The sequence below is a fragment of the Acomys russatus genome, chromosome 7 (assembly GCF_903995435.1).
Source record: "Acomys russatus chromosome 7, mAcoRus1.1, whole genome shotgun sequence".
NCBI lineage: Eukaryota > Metazoa > Chordata > Mammalia > Rodentia > Muridae > Acomys > Acomys russatus.
Window position 1 is genome coordinate 23444433 of NC_067143.1, and position 13541 is coordinate 23457973.

Genomic DNA, 13541 nt, shown 5'->3' on the forward strand with positions numbered 1-13541 from the left:
ACACACACACACATATATGTATTTTTTTTCCAGTTTTGGGATACAACAGCAGTTTTAACTGCAGACAGCAGGCATTTGGATTATTTTTTTAATGGATATTTAATTCATCTACCAAAACAAAAAACAAGAACAAAAAGAAAAAAGCTGCTGAGACCTCAGGGTTTAGCAGAGCAGCGGGGCCCAGTGGCCTTTCTGCCACACTCTGTTCTCACCTGCACCAGACTAGAACCAGAATGTCTGAAGGGGCAGCCTCCTCGTGAGCAGGGTGTAGGGTACCAACCCCATGGCTATGTTCTGGAGCCCACTCCCAGGTCAGAAGGCCCGAGTGACAGGCAGAGCTGACCCCATGGTGGCCATGGAGCCCTTTGCTGTCACTCCCTAGCCAGAACCTCAGGCCTCTGGGACTGAGGGTGCTGTTTTGTTTAGTTTTTAGCACTTCCTACCAGAGTGATGACAGCATGAGAGTTGCTTCTGGGATAGAAATATTTAAATTATGAGTAAGAAAAAAAGTTGGAAGATGGTGATTGCAGTTGTGACTACTGGAGATTAAACACAGAAAAGAAAGCTTGTAGTTTTCTCTGGTTCGTCTGTAATTTCAGACTAATGGCTCTCACTAGCCTCTGCCTCACAGTTCCACGCCCCCCCCCCCCCCCCGTAACAAAAGAAAAGAGAAGAGGAGGAAAAAGTTTATTAAGAAGGTATTTCATGTAGGAGTTTTAATTTATTTTGTGATACTGTTTTAATCATTGTAGAGAAGCCCCCATTACGAATTTAAATCCTGAGGAGAAGGGGTGTGTGTATCTGTGTGTCTGTGTGTGTTAGTTAGATGGGACAGTTTTTGGTTTGGGGGGGTGTTTTTTCAAACATTTATCTACCTCACTCTTGTTTTTCACTTCTCAGTACCTGACAATAGGCCAATGATACCGGTAACCTCATCCATATCACAAGCCACATACCCAGATAATGCGGGGGGGCCCAGGATGGGTTTCTGGGGTTAAAGCAACACTAACTCAGTCGGCTTCCTCCCACTATTCCCCCAAAAGCTCACCTTTCCTGGGACAACTTCGGTTCTCTTTTCCCTTACCTGGGTCCCTCAGAGGTTTCCCTACATCCATCCCAGCACCCCCCAACACCCATCCCCCCCACCCCCCCCACCCCCCCGCGAGCCCAGAGCACACCAGTGGAGCAGGGTCACCTGGCCATCCTCAGCTGGCTGACTTTGGAGTAGAAGTTTATAGACTGAATGACCGACATATTTCATCCCGAAGAGAGCAGGAACTCGGGGCTTTTGAGGGCAGGAGGAGCCCACACATAGACTGTCTCAGAGTCCTGATGCGTGCACATGTAGGGTACCCTGCTGTCCCCCTCAGCTACTCCTGTGAGACCTGCACTGCGAGAAGGGTGCATGCCACCATTGCTGTTGTGGCATTGGTCCTCTTAAGGGACAGCCATGTCAGCAGTCAAGAGCGTTCCCCCCTCGCCCCTCTGCTTTTGACAGAAGGCCAGTATAATAAAGGGAGGCAAGAAAAATGCCTGCACCCTCTGCAGGCTGCTGCCCCCCAGGGCTAAACAAGAACTGACCAAATCTTGAGGCTGGAAGGCCAGCGGTTGGCAGCCAGCCTTCCCTGTGCTTTGCCTCTGTCCATCCCATCACTCTGCTGCTCACGGGGGTGGACAGTGCACTCCTCAATTCCAGCAGCTGCTCCCACAGGCCCTGGGGACTCTAGCTGGTGATATTTTCCCAGTGTGGAGAACTGCCTGTACTGCGGTTAAGCTCAGGAGCCCTTTGCCTCCTGCCAGAATGCTGCCCTTCTCTAGGTCCTAGGAGCTCGCAGGGTTATTGGGAGAACACTGTTTAATCAGGGGTTTCTACACTGTAGGTGACTCCATGGTATACTGGCCTCTCCTCTCTTCTGCACATACCTGCCGGTTTCCACAACTGGATTTCTACAGATCATTCAACTGATTTTAAGGGGTTTTTTGGGTTTTGTTTTCTTTTTTCTTTTTCTTCTTGGTTTATATTTTAAAACTGTCTGAGCTGGTGGGTTTTTTTGTTTTGTTTTGTTTTGTTGTTGTTTTATGTAAGTGTTTTTTTTTTCTTTAAGTAGAGAGAAAACACTAACAGTGTAGCACCCATCATAACAAATGCTCCAGAAACACTTAAATAAAGGAAAAGTTTGCTCGTATGATGGTGCAGTCATTTCGTTGGACTGACCCGCCACCTTCACTATTGATTGCAAGGCATCATGCATCTACAGTTCTAGCCTGATTTCATGCTGACTTTCCCCACCTCTTCCTGATTTTCCCTCTTTATATGCTCCAAGTAATCTATCTTTATCAAGCTGAGTTGTAGCCTCTTTCATGCAACCCCCTTTTTCTGACAGGAGCTCACACTGCTTGAGGTAACATGAACCACTGAGGCACAGCATTCAGGTGACGTGAATATTGGGGCATTCTCCCCACAGCCCTTCCTTGGGGTAGCAGGAGCTGAACTGTGAAGACACAGTTAAACCTGAGCTGCGTGAGGCCCACACCAACCCATCTCCTTTCATGAATGTCATAACATTGACTCTTAGTTGGAGCAAGGCTCCCTCCTGGGAGAAAGAAGACTATTGAAGGCCACCACTGGCTTCTCTTTCCAGCCTGTTTCTATGACAGGATAATTCAGTGGTAGGAAAAGCAGCTACAGAAACATGATCATTGTGAAATGAGCAGATGGCAGAGTGCTTGGTATGCAGTAGTGGTTCTTTGGGTGGGCTAACAGGTGGGTGAGCTGGGTATGATGCCAGGCTGAGCTCCTGGAGCCTCCTTAGCAGCACAACTCTGTTGGCAGGGGCTGTACCTGAGGCAAGCAAGCGGTTGTGGCAAGGTCACACTGAGCTCAGGTGGGTGAGAAATCTAGGATGCTTACCCAAGGTCCTCTGTTGCCACTGTTGGGTCCTCCAAGAGTGGCCACACAGTGTGGAAGGCAACTCCTTTCCTAAACATTGGTATCCTGCGGGTGACAATATGACCCTATCAGTGTGCTTTGGCCCATTTTAACAGTAGAGGATTTATGGTTTTTTGGGGTTTGGTTTGTTGTTTTTATGTTACTTTTGTGTTTGTCTGATGTCTTTTCATTTCCTGGGCTAAGCAGCAACATTAGGAGACCTGGACCAGAGAGATCCACTCCTTAAGAACCAGTGACAATGGTCAAACTTTCTCACTCCACTTTGAACTAGGTGGTGGTACAAATGAGAGCTTCAAGACAGGATGTTTGTTTAAAATTCAACATCTCTTGCCAGAGATGCTGAAGATCCAGACCTTGGACAAGCCAGGGGGCTTCACTTCGGGCCTCCAACTGGATGACGGGTTGGCAAAGTTTAGAGAAAGGAACATGGCCGTAAAGGGATGCCAAGCGGCAGAAAACCACGGAAACTGGGACCGTGGCTTGAAGAGAATTGCTGACAGAGGTAAAGGGCCTGGAAGGAACGTGAGCCCTAGTCGGACTTGGTGGTCTTGAAGGTGTCATACCACATCGAGGCTGTGACGTCATCCGTGGGCTTTTGGTCTCAGATGATAAACTCGGCATCCTGATCTGGAGACTTCTCATAGAAGCTAAGTCACATTTTGAAGAACTCAGACTCCATTGCGCTCACAAGTAGAGTCAGTCTGGGGCATGACGTTAGGGATTAGTTTTATTTTGTTTCTGTGTGAACTTCATAATCACTGATTTGTGTGTCCACATTTGTGTCTGCATCTTTCCAGTAAACATTTTTTTTTTTCAATTAGTCACTCTTTATCCTTTCCAATAGGGCTTCTAAGTCCAGTAGATTACGGGTAGTCAGTTGACGAAGATCTGGTTTACAAGAACTAATTAAATGTTTCATTGCATTTTTGTAAGAACATAGAATAATTTTATAAAATGTTTGTAGTTTATAATTGCCGAAAATAATTTAAAAACACCTTTTTCTTCTCTCTGTGTGCAAATACCTGTTTGTGGTCTTTTTCTTTTTCTTTCTTTCTTTTTTCTTCTTTTCTTTTTTTTTTTTTTTTTTTTTTTTTTTTTTTTTTTTTTTTTGACACTTGTTTACTAGCTAGCTTTACAATATGCCAAAAATAAAAAATAAAAAATAAAAAAACAAAAAAATTAAAAATTAAAAAAAAATTTTAAAAAGGATTCTCTCCCTCCCTCTTTGGCTCCAAGCTGTGGTTCACCCTCTTTCCCACAATGCTTTGTGCTCTAGTTTGTAAAAAAAAACAAAAACAAAAACAGAAAAGCAACAACAAAGGAATGACAATGGTTTAAATAGTGCTTCTGTATTCTTCAGTGTCTCGGTCTGGAAACCCTTTGCTGTGGAAGGGAATTATCTTTTACTGGTTGTTTCCCTGTGGAGTACAGCGGCCTAAACAGATGGAAAGAACCAAGCACTTTGCTGGCTGTAGAAGTAGCAGGGTGTTGCCACCGAGCCACATGGGGTGGCATCTGGTTAGTGTGTCTTGGTAATTGCCCTAATTCTGCAGTGCCATAGACATGGGAGAGTTTCATGACACAGAATGGCTTCACGGTGATCACACAGTATGTAGGCCACTGACAAGTGTGCGCCGCCAACCCCAGTGAAAGCTGTGCCTACCTGTATTTTAGGCCGAATGCTGAAGATATATTCTTTCCAGTACAGAACAAAAACCACAACATGTTACTCCCACACGTGCCCCCATTTTTTTATAGAGTTAAAATCCATGACCTCTGGCTCCCAGTGCATTATTGGCCATGTCTCTACAGTTTGAGAACAGCTGGAATTTTCTAACACCAGGAAAAAGGTCTAGGAACCATTTGTGGGTTGGTTTGATTTTTTGTTTGTTTGGTTGGGTTTTTTTGCTTTTTTTTTTTTTCAGTTTCTCGTGGGTGTTGGACATTGTGCAGACATGTACAGAGGTGGACCAGATGCCTGTCTGGTGACATCACCTGTCTGCTTCCTAAGCCAGTGAGGTTGGAGTGAAAGATTTGCCAGAGTTTGTCTACCTCTGGAATTTAACAAACAAACAAGGTCAAATCAGAAGGCACGATGGAACAGATGCATCGCCAATAATGCATTTCTGAGTTTTCTTAAATTTTTTTCTTAAAAAAGAAAAAAAAGTTCAAAAAAGATAATATGGCCAATTTGTTACATAAAAAACTTTTCTGTGTATAAATTATTCCTAAAAAAAAAAAAAAAAAAGAACCCTCTGTTTATATAAAAAAAAAACCAGTAGATGGAAAAAATTCAATGTTTTTGTATATTCTGTTGTAAGAATTTATTCCTGTTACTGCGACATACTCGGGACTCTTTACATTATGAAAAAAGAAACTTTGTCTATTTTGATTGGCTGAAGCTAAGGCCACTTGAGGTTCTATTACTCTGCTTTTTTCTAGTAGTTAAAGTACCACATGGGTTAAGTTAAATAAAAGAATTCTGTATGCACCTCTGTCTCCAAGTTTGTTTCCTCTCTGTTCTGGAACCATCTTCCACTTCTGCGGGGAGCTGAACTTCCCGTGGCATGTGCGTTCACACGTGTCACTTGAAAAGCTCGGTGCGAAAGCATTGCCGCGTCTCCTGACAGCTGAGTTTCTCCGAATGCAAATTGCTGTTGAGCTTGGAGAAGCCCTGTTAAATCAACTAGGAGAAAATGAGAATAAAGCTCGGGTTTCAGTACTGCTTGGTAGGCTAGTCTCCTAGACCGGCAGTTGACGAAAGGCCAAGGTGGGTTTGATACTTGTGAATCTGGGGGTGGGGCGGGGTTGCCAAAGACTTAAAATATGCGCATTTTTATATCCTTGGTAATACTTCACAGTTAGGGTACATCAGAGGATGCTGAAAAGAACTAAGAAAATCAGGCAGTGTGTGCCTGGCTGCAAGGTGATGCAACAAGTTAGGTTGCCCACAGGGACCCTGAAATGTCGATGACATCACAGTCTTTGACCTGGGAAGTTGGCAGGTGACTTAGGTTGGAAAATGCAGCAAGCTGTACATACATACATGCTAGACTCAAAGGCTTAAAAGCACTTTTTTGGGGGGGGGGGTTCAAGACAGGGTTTCTCCTGTAACCCTGGCTGCCTGGATCCCATTGTAGACCAGGCTGGCCTCGAACTCACAGTGATTCGCCTGCTGGGATTAAAGCCGTGTACCACCACGCCTGGCTTTTTTTTTTTTTTTTTTTTTTTTTTAATTCAGATTACAACTCAGTCGTTCTCCTCCATCACTCATATTCTCCTGTTCCCTCCTACCCTCCCCACCCACCCTATTACTCTCCCTTAGGTCCATGTACGAGGGGGATCTCCTCCCCACTTTATACAGGCTAACAAGTCTCATCTTGGTAGCCTGCTTATTCTTTGAGTACCACTAAGGCTCCCCTCCAAGGGGAGTCATCAAATATGGGGCACCAGAGCTCGTGTCAGAGTTAGTCCCCGCTCTCTACGTAACTGTGGAGAATGTCCTGTCCATTGGCTAGATCAGAGTAGGGGTTCGATGTTTACTACTTGTATTGTCCTTGGTTAGTGCAATAGTTTGAGCAGACACCCCTGGGCCCTGCTCTACCCGTTATGATGTTCTTGTAGGTTTCTAGAACCCTCTGGATCCTTCTATTTCCCTATCTCCTATATTTCTTTTACCTAGAGTCCCAGTAGGATGTCCTCACATCTATCCCAATCTCCTGGTAAGTGAAGACATTCATGGGCCATGCCTTTTGGACTAGTGTCCAATTATAAGTGAGTATATACCATGTGAGTCTGTTTCTGGGTTAACTCTCAGTATGATCGTTTCTAATTTCCTCCATTTGTCCACAAATTTCTGGATTTCTTTGTTTTTTATAGCTGAGTAGTATTCCGTAGTGTACATGTGCCACAATTTCTTTATCCATTCTTCAACTGAGGGACATTTAGGCTGTTTCCAGATTCTGCCTATTATAGCCACGCCTGGCTCTTAAACACATTTTTGAGAGAATGAGCTGGCCATCTCACTAAACAGTTGATTATAGGAAACTACTCAAAATGACAACATAAGGACACAGATGGAAAACTGAACACTAAGATGTAGGAGGTAGAAGCAAGTCAAAGGTCAGGGTGACTCAAGGCAGTGAGTCTCCAAATAACCAAATCCAGTGGGTATTTGGATTTATAATCAAGAGGTCATTTTGAAAGGGCACACCCGCCGGGCGTGGTAGCCCACGCCTTTAATCCAGCACTCGGGAGTCAGAGGCAGGAGGATCTCCTGGTCTACAGGAGCCTGGTCTACAAAGCGAGTCCAGGACAGCCAAGACTACACAGAGAAACCGTGTCTTGAAAAACAAAAAGAAAAGAAAAGAAGAAAGAAAGCACACCCAGCTGGGCATGGTGGCACATGCCTTTAATCCCTGTCTCAAAAAAAAAAAAAAAGAAAGAAAAAGAAAAGAAAGCACACCCTCCAATCTGGTATTGTCCCAGAGTTTTTGCTCATCAAATGCCCAGTAAGCTTCACCAGATAAGTCTGGAGGCCTTATTTCCATGGTATCCCACAGACTAGTGCCATACCTCCAGCTTGCCTTGCTGTGCCTTAAAAAGGACCTGCCTGCCTGGCCAGAAGCAGCTGCTTCAAAGGATAAAGGTGCTGGATTTTTCAAAGTTAGACCCTCCCCTGGGCTCTGTATTTTCTTTTTTCTTTTCTACACTTGTTTACTAGCTAGATTTACAGTATGCCAAAAACAGGAACAAAAACCCACATTCAAGCCACAAACTGAGGACCCATACTCAGAGCTTTTATTTTATCTATTTAATTCTTTGGTACTAGTGTGTTGGTGCTGACACACTTTGTCATCCACCCCCTCCCTGGGTATTCACAACCAACCTGCGACGGCAAGACTTTTTTATTAGTCTGGTTTATAGATGAACACAGTCATGCTTCAAACCTCCCAGCTGTTAAACCACCGGTGTAGACCAGTGTTTTACACTGTGGCTATCCAACACACAAAACTACCCACTCTCGGCCATAACTGAGCAGGATGCAGTGTATATTGCCAAGGGGTGCCAGCCATTTACAAAAAACAATGTAAATGGGTTCTTAGGGTCTTGACTCACTTAGGAGGCACAGGAGGGGAAATGGAGAACAAGTCATCAGTGGGGTCCTCTGGGCCTGCAACTAGGTATCTTTAAAACAAACATTTTTTAAATTTTATTTTTTATTATTTTTTTTAAATTACTCTACTTTTTTTGAACTCTTTTTTAAAAATATTTTTTGTTTATTATGTATACCGTGCACATCAGATCACATTACAGATGGCTGTGAGCCACCATGTGGTTGCTGGGAATTGAACTCAGGACCTCTGGAAGAGCAGTCGGTGCTCTTAACCACCAAGCCCATTTTTAATGTGTCTGGCTGGGTGCCAAGTGAAGTAACACTGGAAGCCACTCCCAGAACAGGGGGCCTCAGGTTTGGGAGGCAGGAACTGCTTGCTCTCAGTGAAGGGTTTCCATGGGACCAGCCATGCAGTAGTCTCTGTGCAGGTGGCCTGCACCATCCCAACCCACTGTAGTGTGACTTGGATCTGTCATATGTCAAAGGTTCCTGGCTTATTTGCAGAGGGAGTCTTATAAAGTCATTTCTTGCTGAGGCAGGCAAATTTCTGTGAGTTCTAAGACAGCCAGTGCTACACAGAGAAACCCTGTCTCAAAAAAAACCAAAACACGCACGCACACGCACACACAGGGGAGCTATTCAGTTCCTCTGGTTTTGACACTGGGTTTTAGTGGCTACTCTCTCCTCCTCTTCCTCTCCCCATCGCCCCCTCTCCCTGCCTGACCTAGAACACATATAGACAGGCCTCAGGCAACACACTACCATTGAACTGTACCCACAACTCAGTCTCCGTAAGTAGTTCATTGGGCTGCCAATGCTAAGCCACTGTGTTTGTTTTAGTTTTTCTGATATATGTAGCCAACAGTACTTCTGAGCATACCCGCATGGTAAGAAATTGTCCAGTGCTTAGTAGCTCCCTTCATCCACCTCTTTAGAGGAAACAGTGCTACTGATTGGGGCTTATAATGAAAGTGAGTACCCAAAAGACACTGACATGGTAAACACGCACATCTTTGCTGTGTGCAGCTTAGCACAAGACCTGGTGCAGTGCCCTAAAATGAAAACAAGGAGAGCGGTGGTTTGGATGAGAACAGCCCCCATAGGCTCAGACACTCTAATACTTGGTCCTCAGTTGGTAGGAACTGTTTGGCTTTGAACTTTTTTTTTTTTTTTTGAGACAGGGTTTTCTGTGTAGCCTTGGCTGTCCTGGACTCACTTTGTAGACCAGGCTAGCCTCGAACTCACAGCAATCCACCTACCTCTGCCTCCCAGGTGCTGAGATTAAAGGCGTGCGCCACTGCACCCGTAGGAACTGTTTGGGAAGGATTGAGAAGTATGGCCTTGTTGGAGGATATGTGTCACTGAGAGTGCACTTTGAGTTTTCAAAAGCCTATGTCTTTCCTATTGTGGCAGGGTGTCTGGCAAAAGGCAATTTAAGGAGGAAAGGTTTTATTCTGGTGTACAGTTCAAGGTGGGGAGTCAGGCCAGTCATGATGCCTCTGCCTTCAGGAATGGAGAGTGAAAAGGAAGGTGGGAAGGGAGAGGTATGACACGTGGGAGCTCACTGGCAGTAACGCACTTTCTAGGGCAAAGCTCCACCACCTAAAGATTCTACAGCCCTCCGAAACTGCTTCACCAACTGGCGACCAATCAGTCCAAGCACATGGGGAGGGGGCGGCCATGGCTCCTATGCAAAACAACAACAAATGGTTGCAGAGAAAGTGATAAACTGTGAAGACGATTGCCCAGCAGAGTATATGTAATAATGTAATAAATACCACTGAACTAAGAGAGAGAGTGTGGAGGCGGGAGGGAGGGAGAGAGGAGAAAGTCAAACACTGGGTGGCCCCAAAGCCATTCACAGGACCTGAATGACAAACTTGGTGGGGGGGGGGGGAGGGATGAGAATTTGGTGCCCTGGAACCAGGGCTCCACTGGCATTTCTGAAACTTCTGAGGCAGCTCTGTCGTCCCATCAATCCAGGTAGGACCACACAGCCTTAGGGAAACTGCTGGCTTGCATTGCACTGTTGTAGGCTTAGATTGTCTACCTACTTTAGTTAGGGTTCTTAAACACTCAACCTCACTCCTAACCCCACCGACTGGAGAAGGCGAGAAAGAATGTTAACATGCAAAAGGCATTCTGAACCTGTTTAGACATGGTTTCCTTGGGGCCAATACTACTCTGCATTGTCAAGATACCAGCAGTCAAGTCCAATAGCCAACACCAAACAGCCACACGAATCCGTAACAGTGCCGTGATCCAGAAGAAACCAAAAGGTTGTGCCGAATTGGCACGAGTCAGTGGAAGCGGCCAGAATCAGCCAGAGTGCAATGAGAAGTTCTCTAGAACGCTTCTTTCTGTGACGTGAAGACCAGCAAAGACCAGCACAGCACTGCACATCAGGGGAGCAACGCAAAAGCTTTCTCCCACTGTCCATGGGGCTCTATTTATACCCTTCCAAGCATCACAAAAGACCACAAGCCTTCTCACAAGATCTCTTCCAGAAAAACAACCACATGACACAACTAAGTCTTCAAAGAAACCAGAAACTTCCACTTCGTCTTGTCATGAGTGCCATAGCTCCAGCTCACCAATGCCTTGTGAAGCATCTGCCTTTGGGAATTTTCTTCTTGCTTCGGGACACTGGAACAGCTGTGACACTATGTGTGTCCACCCACCCCCTTCCTGACCCCTAGCCGTTGTAACTGTCTCACGAGGCACCTCCCTGGAGCCTCTCACAAGCACAGTTGGCCCTCCCACACAGGCTTGAAAACACTTCATCTGAAGGAGGCGCGTCCCACTGCTGCTTCCCTGGAGCTGCTGCACTCCGAGTCTGGACCTCCCCGCTCTTCTTCCAGCATTTCTCGGATGATGACTCGCAAGGTTTTGCCCAGAAGGCTGGCTGGGAGCCAATGGGACAGAGGCGGGACATGGATGAGCGCTGCGTGCCCGCATCCGAAGTGCAGAGACAGGTAATAGTGTAATCACAGATGTACCTGCAACCACATGAGGACTCCCATCACTCTGGGTCGGGTAGACTTCTAGACGGAGTTAAGCGCAGTTTCATAAAGCACAGGGGGACTGCCCCTTGAGTTGGGTTCTTCTGATGGAGAACGGACATGGGGCTAGGATTCGCCGGACAGACATTGGCTGTTGGACTCACAAACCAATGGCCAAGCACGTGATCAGGACAGACCGAACCAGACTTTAAAACAACCAGTGGTAAAATACCTTCACCACAGGACTCCCTCATTTGTATCTTTCCCTCAGACATTTCTTATCCCTTGAAGAGAGGAGGAAGTGCTTGGTGGGAGGGGCTACCAGCATTGGAGAAGAGGTTAAATTAATCTGCAGGGCCTAAGACAAAGGCGCTTAAGGGACCAAAGCAGCCACCTGGACAGCATGAGATAGCTTCTTGAGGCTGTGGAAGGGACTCAGAAGGACAGTCCCCTCTCTCCACACCTGTTTGGCACATGGACACCTGGAGCGTACCTGCCCGCATCTCGGGAAAAGGCCACCTCCACATCCTCAACAGCAACCCGCCGGCAGACGTCCTTCATGCTGACAACAGACAGCATCACTCTCGGGGCCACCTGGGAAGGCACACTCCACCATCTGGCCGGAAGCCTCTTACGTCTGTATCCCGATAGCCTCTGTTCTTTGCCACAACTGCTCCAGAAAGACAGCCTTGGTGGACGAGTCCATGCCCACGTGCACAGCGAGCTGTGTGGACACCTATATCAGAAGTCCTGGGACACCAGATCACTAGATGTACAGAAAGGCCTAGCTGTGGCAGAGCTTCAGGGTACAAAGCATAGTAAGCTCCAAATCCACCAGGAACCCCAGGACCCCTGCCTAGGCTGCCAGTTAATGGCGCTGGAGCAAAAGAAGCATCTGTTTGGGTTGTTTGGGTAAGGTGTGCTGCATCTACACCTAAGGACTTGTCTATTTCAAATGGCTCTTACAAGGTGTGTGTGTTCTCTTTCCCCAGAGATGAGTGGGCAAGCAGGTATCCCAGGTGCCTCTGGGAGAAGCTAGCTTTTAATGAAATCTTGTTTGGTTGTTGCTTTTGGAGACTTGGTTTCTCTGTGTAACAGAGGCCTGGCTGTCCTGGAACTCCCTTTGTAGACGAGTCTGGCCTTGAACTCACAAGAGATTTGCCTGTCCCTGCCTTCCTCAGTGCTGAAATTAAAAGTATGCACCACCATGCCTGGCTTAATCAAATCTTATTAGACGTCATTTTTCCTCTTTTGAGAATAGTGGCAGAGGATCTTGTTGAAGTATTTGGTTCAGTGTCTTACCATGGGGTGTTGCGTTTGAGTTCCTTCATTCTATGATCTTTGGGGGAATGGATATCTGTACCCCCTTTTTTATACAGTGTTTATGTTTGCTTACTATGTAGGCAGAGTGCTTTTGTTTGCTTGAAACAGAGTTTTGTATTCACAGTGTAGAGCAGGGTGGCCTGGAACTCACAGCGATCCACCTGCCTCTGCCTCCTGAGTGCTGGAATTAAGTGTGTGAGCCACCGCACCAGGATCCTGGCAGGATGCTTTGGAGCCACCGCACCAGGATCCTGGCAGGATGCTTTGGAGCCACCGCACCAGGATCCTGGCAGGATGCTTTGGAGCCACCGCACCAGGATCCTGGCAGGATGCTTTGGAGCCACCGCACCCAGAATCCTGGCAGGATGCTTTGAAGGTGTGGTTGGACCCTGAGTGGACTACCATCTGACACATTCCCAGGCCCAAAGGCTTTTTGCCTTAAAAACCCTCTGAACAACCAGAATTAGCCATACCCGCGGCTTAATTCAGGTCCTCATAGATGTGAGCAATCCTTGAGTCCTGGCTTGAATACAAGATTTCCATTTCGCTCCCTCCTCTGCCTCCCCCTTCCCCCAGTCATCTTTTAAGCTCTACCCCATGTTTCAGCATAAACTTGTACACAAATCCAGAATCTTACGTCAGAAACTTTTAATTCCCATTGCTGATGGGGTCCAGGGATGGGGGTTAGGGGTTGGAGTTGGGGGGAGGTATGCTCCAACCACCAAACTTACAACAAGGCCCAGAAAGTTCCTAGGCCCTGAACCCATCATCAGCCTCCCAGGCCTACTGCCTTGCCAGCCATCACTTACCTGTGGTTGAAAATCTTCCCAGATTGTGGCGAGCCTCCGTTTCACCTCCCTGTAATCCACAGGCAGCTGCAGGATTCGCAGTTCCTATGTTTAGCATCCACCCCTAAGCCCATCTTGGAGAGTTCCTGAAAAACACAGTAGAGGGACTTGCCTCAGGTGCCTGGGCCACAAAAACTGGGCTGGACTTTAAAGGACCTAAAAGGAGCCCCCAGGGTCTTCTCTGGGCCTCAACCCTTCCCACCAGGTGTAGAGAAACTCAAAGCGACCAGGAACCAAGAAAACAGCCACAGCTTACTTAGGGGCACTTGGTGAAATGGGGCACCCTAGGGAGACACATCTAT

At 46.6% G+C, this 13541-nt stretch overlaps 1 protein-coding gene and 1 pseudogene across 1 annotated transcript in view; both read right to left on the reverse strand.

The window, feature by feature from the left end:
- LOC127191570 (pyroglutamyl-peptidase 1-like protein) overlaps positions 1 to 13541 on the reverse strand; it is a 51669-nt gene that overhangs the window by 16087 nt on the left and 22041 nt on the right. The gene's annotated exons all lie outside the window — the stretch shown is intronic.
- Positions 7586 to 13278, reverse strand: LOC127191571 (pyroglutamyl-peptidase 1-like protein; annotated as a pseudogene).